At 41.1% G+C, this 21,103-nt stretch overlaps 1 long non-coding RNA gene across 3 annotated transcripts in view; it reads left to right on the top strand.

Moving 5' to 3' along the window:
- The first annotated feature begins 3,262 nt into the window (after positions 1-3,262).
- Positions 3,263-21,103, top strand: part of LOC309338288 — a 113,810-nt gene continuing 95,969 nt past the window's right edge. For 2 of the 3 annotated variants that reach the window (XR_014154839.1, XR_014154840.1), the window contains exons 1-2: positions 3,265-3,477; positions 15,761-16,374. This is a non-coding gene — a long non-coding RNA (uncharacterized lncRNA). Of the gene's footprint in view, positions 3,478-4,238; positions 4,320-15,760; positions 16,375-21,103 lie in introns of all 3 variants that reach the window. The other variant, XR_014154838.1, reaches the window with a different exon arrangement.

Raw genomic sequence — 21,103 nt, forward strand, 5'->3', positions numbered from 1 at the left:
TTGAGAATCAGTCTGGCCAATTGTTTTTGTCAGTACAGTAAACTGCGGCTGAAACATGTCAAAGCCTGATGGGAGCTTAACTTTCACACCTAAATTAACATTAGTTGACTGATCAGTATGGGGCATATTTGACTCTCATTCAAATCAAAATGTAAAATGGCTCTAGGCTGCAATTCACGATCCTAGACCGTTGAACCAGGTTAATATGCAAACGAGAGCTAAAAGGTATTGAGACTGACAGCCAAGTGACAGGAATATTTCTCAACTGTTTTTATTTCTCCTACATTAGTGATTGGGTCATGATTGAGAAAATCATAAGAGATGAGGAAGACCCTGAAAGCCACTTAGTTCAACCTCGTGCCTGGGTGAAGGAGCTGGAGCATCAACAGATGGTCTCTGGCCTGAAGACTCCCAGTGAGAAAAAGTCCACAGCCTATATAAATAACTGGTTCCATTGTCCAACTGCTCTTACCATCAGTAGTTCTTACCTAATGTTTATCTGCTCTTCTGTAACATAAGTCTCTTAGCTCTGTTTCTGATGTGTGACACTTTGCCATTAAGTAGCCTCATTGCATACATTCAGATGACCAGGTTGGAATGTATGTCTTCATCATGCCATGCCCCGCAACATTTCTCCAATGAAAATAGGGACATCCTATTTAATAATAATAAAAGGGACGTGGGTGGTGCTGTGGGTTAAACCACAGAGCCTAGGGCTTGCCGATCAGAAGGTCGGCGGTTTGAATCCCCACAATGGGGTGAGCTCCCATTGCTCGGCCCCTGCTCCTGCCAACCTAGCAGTTCGAAAGCACGCAGTGCAAGTAGATAAATAGGTACTGCTCCGGCGGGAAGGTAAACGGCATTTCCGTGTGCTGCTCTGGTTTGCCATGCTGGCCACATGACCTGGAAGCTGTACGCCGGCTCCCTCGGCCAGTAAAGCGAGATGAGCACCCCGACCCCAGAGTCGGTCACGACTGGACCTAACGGTCAGGGGTCCCTTTACCTTTACCTTTATATTATTATTATTATTATTATTATTATTATTATTATTATTATACCCCACCCATCTGACTGGGTTGCCCCAGCTACTTGGGGCAGCTTCAAACATATAACAACATAATAAAACATTAAACATTAAAAAGCTTCCATAGACAGGGCTGCCTTCAGATGGCTCAGTGGTTGGATAACTCCATACCTTCCAACATTTCTCCGATGAAAATAGGGACGTGTTAAGGAAAAGTGGGGTATTCTAGGATCAAATCAGAGACTGGGATGGTTTCTGTAAATCTGGAGCTGTCCCTGGAAAAAGGAAACTTAGAGGGTCTGTCATGCTATGGTGTGTTATTGTCATATTAGCTGAATTAAGCATGAATACCTTATTTTCACATAGTTGTGATTATGAAACTAGCCCGAGGTGACTTTGATAAATCAAACTGTAGGGCCTAAGTAGTCATCTGGATAGCTAATTTGCTGTGGTTGCCTAGGCCTCCTGTGGAATGTGTGTTAGATGTCTGATAGTCAGGGAACCTAGCAGTGTGAGAGGCAGATAAAATAACCACGACAGCAAGTTAGTTGTGGAAGATGGCATGGAACAGGTGGAGACCATAAAAAACCCTGTAATGGCTTTGCTCTCTTTTTGTTTCTCTTCTTGCCCTTGATGTCCTTCACAGATAACCCCTAATTGTTCTTCCTGATCAAGCATTGTATTGGGAGCACTGAAAACCAGCTTCAGGAATTTGTGCTATTAAGGACTGGGAGGAAAGTTTGTTAGCTGCATAACCTGCTTGCTTTTGCCCGATCATAATGTGTGCTTGAAAGAAAATGGAATTCAAATAAATAATTAGTGAAACTAACAGAAACCAATGCAGAATACAGTGCTGGCCTTTGCCCCTTTTTTGCTGCTTTGGTTTAAAGAGACCCTGCTTGGAGGAGTGGGGGAGATGCAATTCAATGACTTTCTTCTCACTCTCTCCTGCTGTGCTGTGACCATGATTCAGTCCAATTCATCTCCCATCCACAAAGCGACTTTTAACACCTCAGTGCTAAGTAGTATCAACTCTCTTGGTGCATTCAGCCAGCAAAGGACCCTCCCTCCCTCTTTCCCTCAAATAGGAACAAATGCTGAGCTGACAGTGTGGGAGGGACAGTGCTCTGGTTACCCAGGGTAATTCTTCTCCATGAGATTTTCCAAATAGCCATAATGATAACAGAGGACTTTGTTTTTTAGGCTCAATAGATACTTCTCTTGCACAGGACAGCCTGCCATTTTAAAAGCCTAGTAGAGGGGTCAGGAGGAGGAGGAGGAGGAGGAGGAGGAGGAGAAACCAAGCCACTTGGAGTAATATAACCAAAGAACCCTATTGCAATATCATGAATCAAACTGATGTTTTATTAAAAATTAGCACATCTTCCTTACAGGTTCTGCCTGAAATATGTAGCCAAATAATACAGTTACCATCTCACTTACTTTAAGGCATCCTTCTCCAACCCTGCAGTTGTTTTGAACTTCAATGCCCATCTGCTCTGGTCAGCACTGATAATGATCAGGGATAATGGGAGCTATAGTCTACAGCATCCATAGGATATCAAGTTGGGCAATGCTGATCTAAGGATTGGTTCAGATATTAATCTAATTTCTATCAATCTACACCAGGATTTGGGTATCTGGGACCCTCCAGATGTTGTGGGACTCTAGCTTGCATCATTCCAGATAACTGAAATCTGGACATATGTTCCCTATCCCTAGTCTATATGCAGATAAATATGGAAGCATTCTGAGAAAACAAAAATGGTGTCTATCAGAAGAAGGGAGACTGCAGGAATGCTGGTAAGTTTTTCTCCTTCCCCAACACCATAAGTTGCCTGATGGGGAAAAAAGAGTGCTGGCAATGCCACCACTCAAAACTTGATAAATATTATTCTAGAACAGGTGTGGGAAACCTGTGGGTCTTTAGAAGTTGCTGAACTACAATTCCCATCATCCTCAGCCATGGGCCATGCTTGCTGGGGCTGATGGGAATTGTAGTTCAGCAACACTGGAGGGCCGCGGGTTCCCCTCCTCTTTTCCAGAGCCTTACACTGAAGCCTTCTTGTCATGTTTCTGAAATGTCTGCTTAGGAACAAATAAGGCTTTGCACACAACATGTAAATTTCAAAACAGAAGCTGTCTCTTTAAAAAATGGCCTTTCACCCATAAAAAGCTGAGCCAAGCCAAAGGTTTTAGATCATGCTGGAGAATTGCCTAGCCAGGCATTCTGTTTTGCTTTGTTGTTTCAGTGGACATCCTGCATTTCAGAATACTTTAGCTGCCTTGTCCTCTTCAGAGCAGTGCCCTATTGTTCCATAATTGTCCCTTATCTTTGAAATTTGATGCCCACTTGCACTACCCAAGTACGGTCATTTAAAGGAAGAGCGTGAGAATGCACACAGTGCAGCTGAACTCCTGGAGAAGTGAGGATTTGGCAAGGCTATTGTAAGGTAAGAGCTTCTATTTATAATCTCATTTAAAATAACTCCCGATGAAAAAAGAAGACGACAAACTTTCCATCACTCCACATCATTCCTTATGCTCTACACTGAATTCTGTCCCTGTGGAATCCTCCTCTGCATTTTTCACTCTTCCAAAGGACAGGAGCTTCCAGTCTGACCATTAGTACATTTCCCAGAAATAATTTACTTTGCTCTTGTGTGAGCTATTTAGCGATCTATCTGCCATGTTGCAATGAAGTTTACAAGCTGTTCTTTAAGCCTACAGGGCACATTTTGACCTTTATTTTGTGGGGTGGGAGAGAGGGCTGGGCCAAGGAGCCCTAGATTTATGACCCTACAACTCTGCAAAACATATCCATTAGCGTCTATGCAGCTGTTTATCTGTGAAGATCTGCAGGCTGTATACTGTTTACACAGGAGGGGAACAAAATCTTATTTACCATCTCAGAAGGTGCTGTGTGTAAATAACAAAACCATGACACTGAATCCCAAAGATGAGTGAGATAAATAAATATCCCAGGGTGCCGAAGAAGGTGCCATTCCCATTTGCAGCTGTCCTAGTTGAAAACCTGGAAGTCCACATAAACAGTGTAATAGGGCACATGTTTACAAAGCTGGGAACTGGGAGACATAGCAGATTGACTAGCTGGCTTATTTTTAGATCATTGCTTGTCCCGTCATTGGAATGGCTCTCTGTTCCTGCTAGCCCCCTTGGACAGAATAAACTCATTTCTATTTTCCTCTTGCAGAAATCCAGTCATTTCAGGACACCCTATTTTCCCCTTGCAGAAATTCGCCACAGAACTGTCCTTGCCAAGCCCAATATTCTTGTAAGTGGGGCAAAACTAGGATTATGCAGAGTCCCGACATAGTATATTCTCTTTGCAAGAAATTCTCAACAGCTGACATGCAAAAATTTTCATCAGACTTCATTCAGGCATCTTATGCCACCATTTCATACATATTATCAGTTTCTTATTTATACTTCTGTTTCTACTAATTGTCATAATTTAGATTGTGGATAGGGATCTGTTTTCTCTGTTTGTGGAACAGAGACCCAACCCTATCAGTCTAGTCTGTCCCTCAAACTGTCTTTGCCATAATGTTCATGGTAGGTCATTTAACTCTTTTGTAGCTTTGTTTATCGCCCCTTCCTCACAATGATTACTTTTACTACAGATCCATGCATGTAAATGGCACGTAGAGCAGGGGTGGGGTACCTGGGGCCCTCCAGCTGTCATTAGACTACAACTCCCTTCATCTCTGACCATTGGCCATGGTAGCTGGGGCTGATGGGAGTTGGAGTCCAATAACACCTGAAGGTTCGAAGGTTCTCCCTTCCTGCTCTACAACAGTGCATCTACAAGAGTACTTCTCAGCAGAAGAGGCTTCACAACTCTTTGCTGAATCCTGTGTGAAGAATTCATTTGTCTTACATGCATCCTGCCCTTCATGCTTACAGCAGGCAGGAAGAAAAGCTAGTGATTTGATCAAGGCTACTAGTGAGCTTCACAGGAGAGCAGAATATCACTCTCCAGCCTGGAGGAGCACTAGAGGTTTGGGGATTTGAACTAGGATTTCCCATATTCAAGCACGACATTCTTCAGTTAAGAAGAAATGTATAGCTCATCTCCCTATGTTGGGTACACACACACACACACACACGGGCAATGGGAGTGATTTTCAGCAAGCAAATGGCTGGGAAGGAAAAGGTTAAGAAACTGTTTTGTAAGGTTTTGCTATCAATCCGGGCTGCATACTCACCAAACATTTAAAAGAACACTTGCTCCCACCCCCAAGACTCCTGGGACCTGTAGTTTGTTAAGGCTGCTAGGGATTGTCATTCTGTGAGGAATAAACTACAGTTCCCAGGATTCTTTGAAGGTAGGGGGAATGTGCATACCATTTTGGATATGTAACTATGTGGTAGGCAATAAAGATACATGCAATGTGTATTTCAAAACTAGGGATGGGGGAGAGATTTGATTCAGTTTGCATCTAAATGCAAAATGATAGAATTCACACTTTCAGAAATAATGTGTAAACCAAAATGCATTCATCCTTCAAAATTCACACTTTTCTGAATTTTGCAATATATAGTTTTCCAGCCTTGCAGTGTGTACAAAAATGCATATATTGGGGTGAAGTGTACATATAAATGCCTATCGATAAAAATGACATACAAAGGTGCATTATGATGCACTCTCTTTGTCCGTCTATATACATGACAAAAATTATACCAAAATGTACACATGAGGAGAAATTTGCACTACAATTCTGATGGAGTTTCATGAGGACTTTAAAAAAAAATCACAAACTAATTTGGAAACATGGAGAACTGAACTTAAAGACTGGAAAAATGAGAAACTGAAATAGACAGATTTTCCCATCCCTATTCAAACTTTACATCATTTGTGACTTGGATATTTAAGCTGGTATTGGATTAGGCATCGCAGTTTCTCTGGTCTCAGTTTTTGGTGTGACTTTCACATCATTAGGCCTACACAAGATCCATGAATTTCAACATGGAGGATTTTTTGCATTCCACTTAAAGAGGTCACTGAACTGTGAGCCAATGCTACATTTTGACAAAAAACAAACAAACCTCAAATCACATATTCTGAAGCCATCTGACTCTGGAATAATTGCTCTGGGAAAACCTCAGATAACATATTCTGGAGCAATCTGACTCTGGAATAATTGCTTTTATAGCTGCAGCCTTAGTATATTGCAAATATACTCACTTGCCAGTGAGTATCTGTGGTTTAAAAAAAAAAAAAAATCTGCAGATTGCGGCACTAGCTCTTTTCACCCTTGCTAACAAATCATAAAACAATCCATTTCCTTCCTTTGTTTTGCCTCTTTGCAGTAGGTCAGGAAGGTTGGGGAAGATTGCACAGAGTGACAGCATCTCTCATGTTCTGTCACATTCCTGAAATAAGAATATATCATGCACTTATGAATTGGGGACAGTGTCTCATTACCAAAGGAAGCAAACAATTCCCGAGGTTTGAATAATAAGAGAGGATGAAGCTGCCATGGCTGCCAAGCGAGAGAAAATAACCTGCTAATATTATGCCCAAGTGGCCTGACTTGCAAAAAATGTAAACACCCGCTGAAGCTGGTGGAATCTGCAGGTGCTCCATATCTCTGGAATTCAGGCCAATCTTGACTGACATTTTAAAAAGTTCTTCTTATTTATATTCACTTCCCCTCCCCCCTTGCCACAAAAATACACAGCTTGCATTCCCCTTCTCCACCCCTTCCCCTCTGTATGTACAATATATTTGACAGAATGTAAAGTTGACAAAATGCCCATGAACTTTTGGCTTGCAATTAAATTCTTGGTTAACTCACAGTGTATAATATATCCAAATGGGTTATAGAAATAGACCTTGTGAGCAGTGTTGTGTATGTGTTTGTGGAGGGTGGGATTCTTTTCACATATCTATGCTATGTATAGCTAGGACACTGAGGAGAATGACATGCATGAATGTCAACCTGGTGCCCTCCAGATGTTGTTGGACTACAACTCCCATGAGCTTCACCAGCTTCACCAATAGTTAGGGATGATGGAAAATGGAGTCCAGCAACATTTGGCAGGTACCTTGTTGGCTTTCACTGTTTGAGATAGTAGGCAGTCCCCCTCAAATAGTACTGTTAGGCTACTTGAACAGTATTGATTCCTTTGGAATCCTACCTAAGGTGGGATGTACTGATACATTGGAGCAATTCAAATTAACTGAAGAGGGTTGAGGGTTCAGGGTCCCTCATGACTTAAAAGTATGTGTGTATGTCTCTCTCTGTGTTGCATCATTGTGAAGGCTAGTCTTGCTTCTGTCCCTCCTAAGCCAAGAGGTTTGGAAAGGATAGGTGAGTAACAGGACTTTAGCTTGTTGGTTTGTTTGTATAAGTTATTTACTGCTTGCGATAACATTACACTAATAAAATAACAACCAAACATTACACTAATAAAATAACAACCAAACATTACACTAATAAAATAACAACCAAAAATGAGTAATAGTAAAGTGCAATAAATATCCATTGCAATGTTAAGCAAAATATTAACACAGAAATATCAAGCAGTGTGATCAAAAAAATCAAGAGCCACTTGCATCTCTATGGTAGGAGTATATAAAGTATGAAACCTGTCCACAAATTCTAGGTTTTAATTGAATGCAAGGAGTAGTGTTTATGGGCATGCAGGACTCTTGCTTTTTTAAATTTTCAAATGGCAGGCACCTTTTAGATTACTAACCCATCTTTGGTACAGTGCCAGGTATTTCATAAGCACGATCCCTAATAATTCATGTAATTTTCTTTTATAAGATGGTTACATTGGCTCTTCTTATCTAGCCCATCAGCTGAATGACTGATCAAAAGGATGTTAACCTTTCTGGAAAAGTGCCATGCACACAGTCCCAGCTTGAGTTTGTAAAAAGAAGCCACATGGGGATGTGCATGTAATGCCTCTAGCTAAGAAGGGGTGATAACATTTAAGTCCTCATAAGACTATAATAAACCATAAATGCAAACTACAATTGGTTCAATTTTCACTAAGCCAGTTGTTGGAATGCTTTGCTCAGAAATAGATTGTGGATTTGGGCAAATATTTTTATATTTAAAATATGATATTATGGACTCTCTTAAAAAATTGGTGTGAACCACACATAGCTTGTCCAAGCTATGATGGTGATGGATAACAGAATCCATGGTGGAGCTATTGCCACTTCCTATGCTCTGCTGGCTTATTGTGGCCAGAATGGGAGGTGTGGGTGGTTTTATATGGGCATAATGTGAACTCCTCTCAGGATATAGATGCCTACTTCATGGCAGAACTCTTCTCTGCAAGAGCAGCACTTACAGCCATAACTAAGGCCTTTTGGCCTAAAGGAATAGTCTGCAAGTACTCCTTTGTTCCAACTTGTCCTTAGTGGTTAGGAGTGCCCATGCTGATTTGCCACTTATAGTCATTCCTGGATCGGGATAGCCTGGCCTCATTTGTTCATGCTCTGGTATCCTTTCATTTGGATGGCTGTATGTGGGGCTTCCCATGAAGATGGTCCAAAGCTTACTTCTAGTGCAGAATGCATCTCCTAGGCTAGGGCAGTCTGATGTTGCACTAGCTGTCAATGATTAGTCCCAATTCAAGGTGTTCATAAAGGTAAAGGGACCCCTGACCATTAGGTCCAGTCATGGCCGACTCTGGGGTTGCGGCGCTCATCTTGCTTTATTGGCCAAGGGAGCTGGTGTACAGCTTCCGGGTCATGTGGCCAGCATGACTAAGCCGCTTCTGGCAAACCAGAGCAGTGCACAGAAACACCGTTTACCTTCCCGCAGGAGCAGTACCTATTTATCTACTTGCACTTTGACGTGCTTCGGGCAGGAGCAGGGACCGAGCAACGGGAGCTCACCCTGTCATGGGGATTCGAACCGCCGACCTTCTGATTGGCAAGTCCTAGGCTCTGTGGTTTAACCCACAGCACCACCCGCGTCCCCAAGGTGTTCATACCATATTATAAAGCCCTAAATGGCTTGGTACGGAATTACTTAAAAGAGCTCCTTCCCCAATATCAACCACCTCACACCCTACAATTGGCAGGCGAGGCCTGGTTGGTGTTGACCCATAACAGGAACTTTCCACTGGTGGCCCCTTGCTTGTGGATTGCCCTTCCTGGTGAGATGTGTCTGTCTTCCTCATTACTGACTTGTTTAGCTAGGCATTTGATAGTTGAAATGTACACCCTTGAAATTACTGGTTGTGATAATACTTTTAACTGTTTTAGGCTCTTTCAGGGGAAAGGGTAGGATGTAAGTTGAATAAGTTTTTAAAAATCAAAACTATGTTGAATTTTGAATGTGAATTACTTAAAAAACATAGGTATTTGATCCAGTTTTGGCCTAGAAGGAAAATACACCTGTGCAAAAGTATCTGTTTAAGTGGCTGTAGGATTGCAAAGCCTAGATGCAATGTAACTCTGAGTGAAATGTGCATGCACAAGAACATCTGAGCCTTTGATTGATGCAAATCACTGAGTTTACTGAAGGAATGGAAGAGCAAATGGAACCAGCTAAAATTCTAAAGGGGAGGTGAATTTTCCTTAGAAACCTACTGTTTGGGGTTAGGAAAGTGGAATAAAAAAAATGAAAATTCCCTCTGGGGATTTAGTATTTGCCATGATTGAGCACCTGGAATTTCCACTTGTGTGAATTGTTCAGACATGTTACATAGCAACTAGCTTTTATGTATGGTGGCAAGGAGGAATGGGTGCATTTGTCACTGTGGAAATGGTGGGTGTGAGCCAAATAGTGGTGCATGGAATTAGAGAGGTTTGGACCTGCTTCAATCCATTCTGCCAGTCATTCACACTTTCATCTGGGATTTTCCCTTCCACTACAAATGGTGTATTTTGCAGAACTATGTCTTCCATTTCTTTGTCCACTGATGCAGAAATATAAGGTTCTGGTACATATATCATATCCTGTAATCTCACATATGTATCAGCCATCAACAGATATCTACAGATAGTTCCCTTCTCTGTGTGTTCCCTTTCAAAGTAATTTCCAGAGATGTAGCTCTTGTAGTCTTTTACAGCAAAAACAACAAAATGTTGTGGCACCTAAAGTTTACAAAGTGGCTAATGGCTACAATTCTAACCATGTCTACTCAGAAGTAAGTAAGCCTGTGAGGTAGGTTAGGCTGAGAGAGAGTGACTGGCATAAAGTCCCCCAGTGAGCTTCATGGCTGAGAGAGGAATTGAACTCCTTGTCTCCAAGTTCCTTGACTGACACTTCTCCCTCATGGGCTGTCTGCACAAGAGGCTTCCATCCTTTTGACTGAAAGCCTTCTAAAATCATGTTGTTGTTGTTGTTGTTGTTGTTGTTGTTGTTGTTGTTGTTGTTGTTGTTGTTGTTGTATTTATTCATACCCCACCTTTTTATCCTGACAGGAACTCAATGTTTCCGTTGCTAATCTGTTTGTGTATTGTGTAATAAGTATATTAAATAAATTAATTGTGTGTGTGTAGTGGATATATATTTATAATTATATATATATTAATATAATTAATTATATTAATTATATTAAATTATATATATAGAGAGAGAAAATTTAATTATATATATTCAATTACATATATTAATTGTATATATTAAATAATATTAAATATGTTGCAAACACTTTAATTTACGATATGGAAAGTTAATTCAGTGTGTGGCTCATGGGTTTTGTGTTGAAGTACTCTTGCAAGGTGGACCACCCTGATCTAGAGGGCATGTTTTCCTCACTCTTCTTCTACTACCTCAGTACCCTCACCCTATCCCTATCTTAATTGTTCTGCCCCTTCACAGGATCAACCTGAGTTAACCAGTGACACAAGTGATAGCTTTCAAAGTGTTTCAGATTCAAAGTGTTGGTGCTGACCTTTAAAGCCCTAAACGACCTCGGCCCAGTATACCTGAAGGAGCATCTCCACCCCCATCGATCAGCCCGGACACTGAGGTCCAACGCCAAGGGTCTTCTGGCGGTTCCCTCGCTGTGAGAAGTGAGGTTACAGGGAACCAGGCAGAGGGCCTTCTTGGTAGTGGCGCCCACCCTGTGGAATGCCCTCCCATCAGATGTCAATGAAATAAACAACTATCTGACTTTAGAAGACATCTGAAGGCAGCCCTGTGTAGGGAAGTTTTTAATGTTTGAAGTTTTATCGTGTTTTACCAGATGGGCAGGGTAGGAGTGAATGAATAAATTAAATTAAATTAAATTAAATTTTAAATTAAATTAAATTAAATTAAATTAAATAATTAAATTAAATAAAATTATTATTATATTATTTTATATTTAGTGTACCCCTAAAACAGCACTGTACAGCCAGTGCTGCTGGGGCATTCTTCATGTTCTGGCAAATTGTCTTAGGCGAACAATGCATAGGAGACTGTAGTCGCACTAAGGTTCTGCTTATGAGTTTCCCCAGCGCACCCGCATGGCTGCTGTGAGAGCCTGCTGGATCAGGCCCTTCTTATGTTCTTCTGTTTCTCCACCAGTCCCCCAACTTCTGAAGAAAACCAAGCCACACAAAGACTATTTCCATTGCCTAGAGAACAAAGTGCAAAGTAATAATAATAATAATAATAATAATAATAATAATAATAATAATAAAAATGACTGCTTCAGAGAATTAGCAACTATTCTGCAAAACATTCCACAGGAGCCAGATCCATCAAATGTAACCGTTATGTGAGTGCACATCCATTTATTTCCACTAAAGGTTAATTGCAAAAAAGAAGAGAAAAAAGTTTTGCATTTGAAAAGTTCAGGGTGTAATAATTAGTTAGCTATTACTGGTTGGGGAAGTCACACAACACTGGAGTTGTTCCAGAAGAGGATAAGCATAAAATATTTGGCACTCTGAGGAGTACAATTCACATGTGAGAATGCAGGCACATGGCTTTCTGGACATGGCTTTCTGCAAATCTTTATAGGAAGTGCAGGGGGCAGAAATGATTAATTAGGCAGTGACTCTTCTACCCTTCAGAGGAGGTTTGTTGAGAAGCAGCTAGGGGAAATTGCAACATGTTGCAACACAAAGTCAGTGCAAAAGCATTTTCTTTAACAATATAACACCTGATTCTCAATGCAAAACATTTTTGGACCTTGTTAGGTGCTTTAGTAACCTTGCCAAACTTTTTAATGGCTAGGCATTTTCCTTATGATTGGCTTTCCCCCACACTAATTGTTATATAAGCATTTCAAATCACATTTCCCCATGTCATCTTTTGCTTCATGTTACATAAGTCAATTCAGGAACAGACTGGTAAGCCACTAAAAGCTTCACTGACACAAAGTTAAATGGAAACTATTTATAAGGAGACATGCATACATACATCTATTGAGAGATTTCAGGAGTGGGCCAGTGGGGGGTGGGGGTGGCAGGGAGAGCAGCCTGACCAAAATCCCACAAAGAGCTCTGATCAGTATCCAACAGAGATGTCCAAAACCTGCTTTTAAAACATACACACTTACACATTGCTGCTGCCTTTTCCCAGTTCAGCAACTAAAATCTTGCAGAAAAATAAAATAATAACCTGCCTTGCTCTTAAACTTCAAGAATTTCAAGTGCACTTCAGAGTACAGTAATATAGATCTGCCCTGTATTGCTCCTGTGGGGTTAAATAAACAATAAATAGTGGGTGTAAATGTGGGTGGGAAATGTATCCAGCACTGTTGAAGAACTCGATAGGCCCTTCTTCTCTCCCCTCTGAGTAATGCAGATCCTTTTTCAAATAGCCATAAGGGATTGCACAACCAACTTGAGACATTTTGCTGAAACTCCTCTGTCTTCCCTCCCACTTCCGCTTGTGTTGTTGTTTAGTCGTTTAGTCGTGTCTGACTGTTCGTGACCCCATGGACCAGAGCACGCCAGGCACTCCTGTCTTCCACTGCCTCCCGCAGTTTGGTCAAACTCATGCTGGTAGCTTCGAGAACACTGTCCAACCATCTCGTCCTCTGTCATCCCCTTCTCCTTGTGCCCTCCATCTTTCCCAGCATCAGGGTCTTTTCCAGGGAGTCTTCTCTTCTCATGAGGTGGCCAAAGTATTGGAGCCTCAGCTTCACGATCTGTCCTTCCAGTGAGCACTCAGGGCTGATTTCCTTCAGAATGGATAGGCTTGATCTTCTTGCAGTCCATGGGACTCTCAAGAGTCTCCTCCAGCACCATAATTCAAAAGCATCAATTCCGCTTCTAACGTGTCATTAAAAAGTCCAGTGAGGTAACTAAAGCACATAACTAGAATAATGATACACCTCACCTTTAGTTAGGGATTCTTTCTCCTTGGATCAAACCTCAGCACCAGTTCCTATTCTGAAATGAAACCTGTGAGCTCAACCTGTGAGCTGTTTCTTTTCTGGACCAAGGATATCTATTGATCATCGCTGCTCCATTGACTAAGAGCTCATCCACATGCCACTTGTTCTGCCACCTTGCTCTTTACCACTGAATTGGAGCAAACGTCACCGAGGTTTTCTGTGGACTGGCATTTGCTCTGGTTCAGAGGTAAAGAACGGGTTTCCCTGGGGGAAACGGTGGGGCAAATGAAAAACAGCATTGATGGAAGGAGCAAGTCTGCCCAGGTCCTCCTTGGATTAAATTGACATTTCCCCTGCTTGCCCTCATCGAAACTGGGGTGGGCGAGTGGGAATCTGAAGCCAATCAGATTGGGTAAGGCAATTCAGCTTCACCCACCCTCCCATGCCCCACCAAAGTCATTCATACCAGCCTCACAAACACTCCCCTATTCCACTTACTTAGTGCATTGACTGGGAAGTAGGAGCAACAGTGGGGGTCACTGCAGTTTGGGAAAACTCCCTGTACCTTCCACCAACCCTTCTAAGCATGCTTCTGAATACCAGTTACTGGAAGCCGAGGTGGGGAGAGCACTTGGGTCCTGCTTGTGGGCTTCCCATAAGCCAGATGACTGGCCACAATGAGAACAGGATGCTGGGCTAGATTGGTCACTGGTCTGATCCAGAAGGCTCTTCCTAGGTCAAGTGACAAGCGTACTACAGGAGGGTAGTTCTTGGTGTTCTTGCAACTGTAGTGCATTTTACCAGAAAGGGTTTCTTTCCCTTTTTCTTTTAAGAAAGGTATTGTTTTCTGGGTACTCATATAGTGTTTCATTAGAGGACATGGAAACATTCATAATACTCATAATCTGTTTTTAGATTAGGATTGCCCCACGTGGCACATTTTAGCTTGATTTCCACCTGTTGCAACAAATGTCATTTATATCCTATGCCTGCATTTAATCACTTGGTTTTTTGAACATGTGTTTTAGTTGGGAATTGACTGTGTTTATCTAGAAAAAATTATGCAGTGTGTTAATCAATTAGGGCTTTTTTTAAAGCAAAAAAGTAGAAACTTTATTTCAATTTTGCTGAGTCAACAGCCCCATTCAGAAAGGCTATATTGATTTAAGCAGTTCTATTGATCCCCTTCGTATCAAATCTGAGCTGCTAGCAAACTCACAGGTTGGTGATGTTCTCTTCAATTGATCCATGCTTGGCTCACTGCAAATGCTTTTCAACAATATTTTAAGTAACATCTGGTAAAAATCAATGTTTCAACCTTAGGGGGTTTAAAACACCAAGTGTTCAAACATTTTAGAACTTTTTGGTGCCATTCTAAAAAGTTACTTGGCAACTGTAATCCAAAGGGCCTATCCAGTTAATTCTAATGTAGGGGGTTAAAAGTACCAGTTAAGCATATCCTATCTCTGAATTTTGGTGGTATACTTATCTTTCCTGGTATAAACTGCCAACAGGGACCTAGTGTTCCTTCCTGCATAATACTAATACTAATACTGTCCGACAGGACAGTAAACAGCTGTCCTGGATGAGGAATTCAATTTTTAATTCCAGTTTCCCAACCCCAAACAGTTGATTTCTGCAGAAAATCTGTGTGTTTGGATTTAGTCAGGATCCATTTGCATTGCAGCTCCTTTAGTATCATGATGGAATTCTTCTACAACTAGAATAGAAAGCCTATAGCCTTCCTGATACTGCTAAATTCCATCTCCCGTCAGCCCCAGCCAACACAGCCAGCAATCAGGGAGTAATGTAGTAGTAGAAGTAACATTTGGAGTGCCACAGATTCCCTCTCCCCCATTTTCCAGGCACACATATATGTTGTTGTTGTTACTGTTGTTTGAACCTTAGATTTAAGCAGCAAGATACCTGTGGAAGAAGTAACTGACTTCACTGGGAACACCTAAGCTCTCCTAAGGTGCAGTCATGCTAAGAGGGAACATGGATCGACTAGGGTTGCAGGAATGTGCATTTAGTTCTGTTGCAGAGGCCATGTCATGTCTCCTGGCCCCTCATGTGATAATGTGAACTTCTACAGTTCAGCTAATTTCAGGCCAATCAGACACTTGCTAACAATTAAATTTTAAAAAGAGAAAATTAGTACCATAATTTTGTAAGATATCGAATGCATGTGAAAAATTCAACTCTGTTTGAGGCTCATTAGTCACATCTCTGGACCTCCATGTATGTTGAATACCACAATGGCCAATAGCTGAGACTCTAATAATGAAGTACCTCGGGTTAAAACTTTGGCTCTATCTTCAACTGATTTGGCCTACCAGCAATGGTATTGAATTGGTATTGAGCCCATATGGATAGGATGTGTGATAGATGTACCATTTGTGTTCCAGATCTTGTCTGCTATAAAATTTATTAGAATATTCTGACTTATTTTTGCTTCTGCCTCAGGCTTTGACCCTTGAATCTTCCAGGCTCACATTGTGCTTCAGGTGTTGTAAGAGAAGATTTTTATCAATGAGAATGTAAGAAGCCGAAATGTAGAAAACACACCAACCTTAGACCAACTATTGTTAGCTTCTATGGTGTTTTTGAATTATGGTGCTGGAGGAGACTCTTGAGAGTCCCATGGACTGCAAGAAGATCAAACCTATCCATTCTGAAGGAAATCAGCCCTGAGTGCTCACTGGAAGGACAGATCCTGAAGCTGAGGCTCCAATGCTTTGGCCACCTCATGAGAAGAGAAGACTCCCTGGAAAAGACCCTGATGTTGGGAAAGATGGAGGGCACAAGGAGAAGGGGACGACAGAGGACGAGATGGTTGGACAGTGTTCTCGAAGCTACCAGCATGAGTTTGACCAAGCTGCAGGAGGCAGTGGAAGACAGGAGTTCCTGGCGTGCTCTGGTCCATGGGGTCACAAAGAGTCGGACAGGACTAAACGACTAAACAACAAAAATGGTTATAAAAATAATTTAGATACCACCTTTCATTGCAAGAAGAAATGCCAAGGCCCTACAGCTTGGATCCCATTGTTACAGATGTATAAAAATGTAAGGTTAATAAGGTCAGTGAAATCATAGAATACACCCTATATATCATATTAATTCTCCATCTATATTTCAGAGAAAAACTGAATGGATAAATAGGCCTTTCAAAATAAAATTCCAAATCTAGCAAGGTTAGAAATAAAGGAAGGAATTTTCTTCTGAACAAATGGCATTTTCAGTGTACTAATATATTTTTTCCCTGTGATCACCCTGACTTTATCTAATAATCTACCTCCTATTTACTGCAGCCTAATTTCATTTGGTTTTAGTGATCACTACTTTTCCATTTAAAGTGATCTGATTAGAACTTCAGATATTTCCATTTTTCAACATATTGCACATCTCCTGCAAGTCTCCCTACCATAGATTCAGGTGGAATTTGATTAAAGTGGACAATTTACTTATGATGCATGGTCGGTTTAAGACACTCAAGCAGGCAAGAAGGCGCCAGCACAATTTTGATCCAGCTTGGGCACCAGTTAACTTCTCTTTGTCCTTGATATATAATAAGGATTTTAGGAAATTGCATCAGATTTCTCTTATATAAGAGTGAGGCTGTGCTTCTTGATAAGCATCACAAATGTCTTGTCTCCCTCCTTTCCCTCTTCAGAAACGTATGCCTTCCTCCCCACTCCTCAGTATCTAAGCTAGATTATAGCACAGGCCTTTCTCATTGCATGTGCAATGAGGCTAGCAGATGTAATGATTTTGTGTCTTGTAATGTTGTTTATTGACAAGGTTTAGCGCAGTTCAGGGATGTGGCTAATTTCCTCCCTATACTGCAAAAGAAAACAAAATGCAACAAACAAACAAAAAGCCTTCTCGGTGGTTGATGACAGCGGCACTCCAAACAAATAGCTCTGCACTGATGTTTTGTAATGTTGCTGATTCTTTAATGAAGAAACCTCACTAAAAATTCATGGTGAATGGATAGTAAGCTCATTAGCACAATGGTAAGAAAAGATTTTTAAACACTACCTCTAGTAGGCAGAATAGCTGTCAGGGTACGGTTTGCATTGACTGCAATGCTGCGGATGTACCACACAGGTAAAGCACATTCAAAGTGCATTATTCCCCGCCCCCCAAATAATCCCGGGAATTGCAGTTTACCTTTCAAAGAGCTACAATTTTCAGAAACCCCAAAATAACTACAGTTCCCAATGTTTTTTGGGGGGGGGAAATAATGTGCTTCAAATGTGTTTTAAATGTAGGGTGTGTAAGCAGCAGGCTAATGCAACATACTCACGAAAGCTTATACCAAGAACAAACTTAGTTTGTCTCTAAGGTGTTTGGACATTTTATTTATTTTTATATATATTTTGAGTGCATCAGACCAACACAGCTACCTACCTGAATCTTACTGTGTCATTTGCTTTAGTGCGCATGCTTGCTGTGGTCATGTAGCATGCCGTTATCAGTAGTGACTGGTGAACTTCCTTTAGCTCACCTTGTTTCCAACAAGTTCCTCTAGAGTGGGGGGAACGAACTAAGAAAAATGTAAGAGCTGTAATGGGAGATGATGATGATGTTATTATTTATACCCTGTCCATCTGGCTGGGTTTCCCCAGTGGCGTCAGCACTACAATGGTTTGGAAAATGTTCCTATTTTTGAGACACTTCAACCTCTGTGAGCTTGCTCCCAAAGTGACTGCTTTCTGAGGAATTTATTGAAGCACCATTTCCTTTCCCCCTTTCACACTCAATTGAATATACTGGAAAGTGATCAGGCCTTGGATCCAATTGTCAGTAAAGTCAAGAGGGGGGAAATATCCCATCTTTATATGAATGATTTCCATAAAGGCTGAGATGTGTCCAACTTGCATAAGAATGCATGTTGTAGATGAACAAAGGCTGGCCCTAGAATGGGGAGGTTTTGACCTTTGTTCATTCTTGACTTAGGAGATCAAAGGAGATGATACAAACAGAGCAGAGCTCCAGTTGGATTAAGATGCAATGGATCTGAGTGATGCTGGTTGCCAGTTGCTCAGAGATGCCAAAACAGAAGTAGTTTACACAAGAAAGGCACAGAGTTGCATCTTAGGTTGGCAAGTGCAAATAAATACTGTGGAGATAATAACTCACCTCCTTCTACATGTACATGTTGGTGCATGAAAGGGACAATGGAGAAACTGTTAAACCCCTCACTGGAGGCAGTAGTAATTATTTGATAAATTTGCAGGAGAAATATGAAGCCAACCTCCTAAATTAAGGCAGAAGCTGAATAATTTGTATAGTGCTATTAATACCATTTAAATTGATTACCTTAAGATTTGTTGTTGTGCTGTTAGATTAAATGATACATCAGTGTCAGTTTTGCAGTGGAGACCCTCCCCCTTCAAATCAATCATTGACTAGATTCAGTTCCTTTTCCTCTTGTGGTTTTAAATGTTTTAAAACGAGTTATGCAGAGCCTAAATTGTCCTTAAGTTGCATCTCCTTTATATGAGTACTTTACTTGGGAATGATGGACTTGAGAAGTTCTATTTTCAAGTGCAACAGAAGAATCATATGCACATACATTGTTTTAACTGGTCTTAATAATATATTTATATGTTGTTGTAACTTGACCTGGGACCTTATGGTAAAGGGAAGGTAAGAAATCTAATTAATAACAATCAGTCAAACAAGAACTGAACCAGAATGTTTCTCATTTTAAAATCGAAATGGTGTTTAGCCTTGATAAAGTTAGAAAACAGCAATGTCAGGACTGCCAGATACAAAATATCACATCTATATGGGATGCGTTCATTAATACTGAAGTTACCACAACCACAGTCATGGAAAATTTGTAATCACGGCTCCTTTAGTTTATACTGCAGTTCTCTCAATGTTTCTATTCTTACTTAAAAGCAGTGGTGTGTGTGTGTGTGTGTGTGTGTGTGTGTGTGTGTGAGTGTGTGTGTGTGTGTGTGTGAGAGAGAGAGAGAGAGAGAGAGGTTTTGATCAAAGCAGAAGAGGGGATGGGTCAGTTATTGTATCCCAACAATCTAAATTGTTTCTCTGCGACTGTTGCTGCCCTGCTAAATAAGCAATTGAGATACAGGTCTGATTTAACTCAGATCAGTTTATTCTGAGCCAAATTTCCTAATTTGGGTGGAAATTAGCTTAGCTTGTTCCAAACCAATCTAAGAATCCAGGGACTGGAAGGAAGAGATTAGTCTCCAGCTACGCTACTCCATACTTCATTTTCACTTATTCCAAAACTGTTCTCCTTTTCAAGCCTTACCTCCTCACTTTTTTTTCTCCCCGTGTTTCCTATACTTACAGTTATTCACAACTTCCTTCTTTTAAGTTAGATTGGTCTAAAATACAGCCAACATGATTGTGTTTGCAGTGGGTCTTCTGGGATAAGAACCTGCACAGCCTCTGATTTGTTTACAGGTTGCAAGGGTGCGTCGGAGGTTGAAAGGAATGGAAAAAGAATCAATAGCCACTGGCAAGATCATGGCCTCTGTATTTATGTGCAAGGAAAGTAATATATAATAATCTTAACTGAACACTTAACGTTCATGGTATAATTTTTTTTAAACCTGGAATCACGACCATGATTGATGGGAAGGAGAGGAAGTTATAGATAGGGCAAAATTAAATTTGTCCATGTGTCATAATGCATGGTGCTCCATTAATGTATCTCCTATAGTTATTTATAATTCTAGTGGCTTAAGTGTGTGGTTGTAGTATAGTTCACCATGTTCATGTGGGTATACAATTATCATTGCCACATTTTCTAACCTTTTAGTATTTCTTCATAGTTGGAAATTTGTCATTGTTCATGACATTCCATAGGTCCTCTAGGGAGCTGGGAGTGGAGAAATGGACCCATCCTTTTACGCTATGTTGCATCCTTTGCCTCCACCATCTGTATTTAGTATGGTGACTTATGCGTCACACACACACAAAACTGAAAAAGGATAGGCAGACAAAAGAAGACACAATTTGCCTAGCATTTGCAGATACTAATTTATATATGTATGTATGGTGGTACCTCGGGTTAAGAACTTAATTCGTTCTGGAGGTCCGTTCTTAACCTGAAACTATTCTTAACCTAAAGCACCACTTTAGCTAATGGGGCCTCCCACTGCCACAGCGCCACCGCCGCACAATTTCTGTTCTTACCCTGAAGCAAAGTTCTTAACCTGAGGTACTATTTCTGAGTTAGCGGAGTCTGTAACCTGAAGCGTCTGTAACCCAAGATACCACTGTACATGAATGGCCACTCCATCCCTTTTCCCACTTGCCCCAGGTCTTTCCCCTCTAGGGTTGAATCCTCCTCATTTTTGCCATTCTCAAATATCCCAGGCCAGGCTTGGAGGGGAGTTAGAGCCTAACATAGTAGCTTCTTGCCTGGCAAGTCCCCTCATGTCGCCTTTTTCTGAAGCCAAAGTTCCCAATTTCTTATTTTCTACCAACAACAGTGATAAAGTGTAACAAGAGGACAGAACACTGGGGACTGGCAATGTATTGCCGTATGAACTGCATGTGCTGTACTGCACCGTTGAATCCTTGGGTACAATGAGGCACATTGATTGCTACACAAGTGTAATATCAGAAATCAATCCAGTGTGCAGGTGCAATTGCCCATACACACATTTTGAGACGCGGTGTTTCTGCATCTGCGCCGAGTCTATTAGAAATAATATACTGTGGTTGATTCTGCAACAGGCAAGACACGCTCAAGGGAATAAAGCAAACAAAACTGACAACCTTGCAGCTCATTTTAATGGCTCCCCGAACAGTCACCTGGTT

This window comes from Podarcis erhardii (assembly GCF_964252035.2).
Source record: "Podarcis erhardii genome assembly, chromosome: 3".
In the NCBI taxonomy this organism is placed as follows: domain Eukaryota; kingdom Metazoa; phylum Chordata; class Lepidosauria; order Squamata; family Lacertidae; genus Podarcis; species Podarcis erhardii.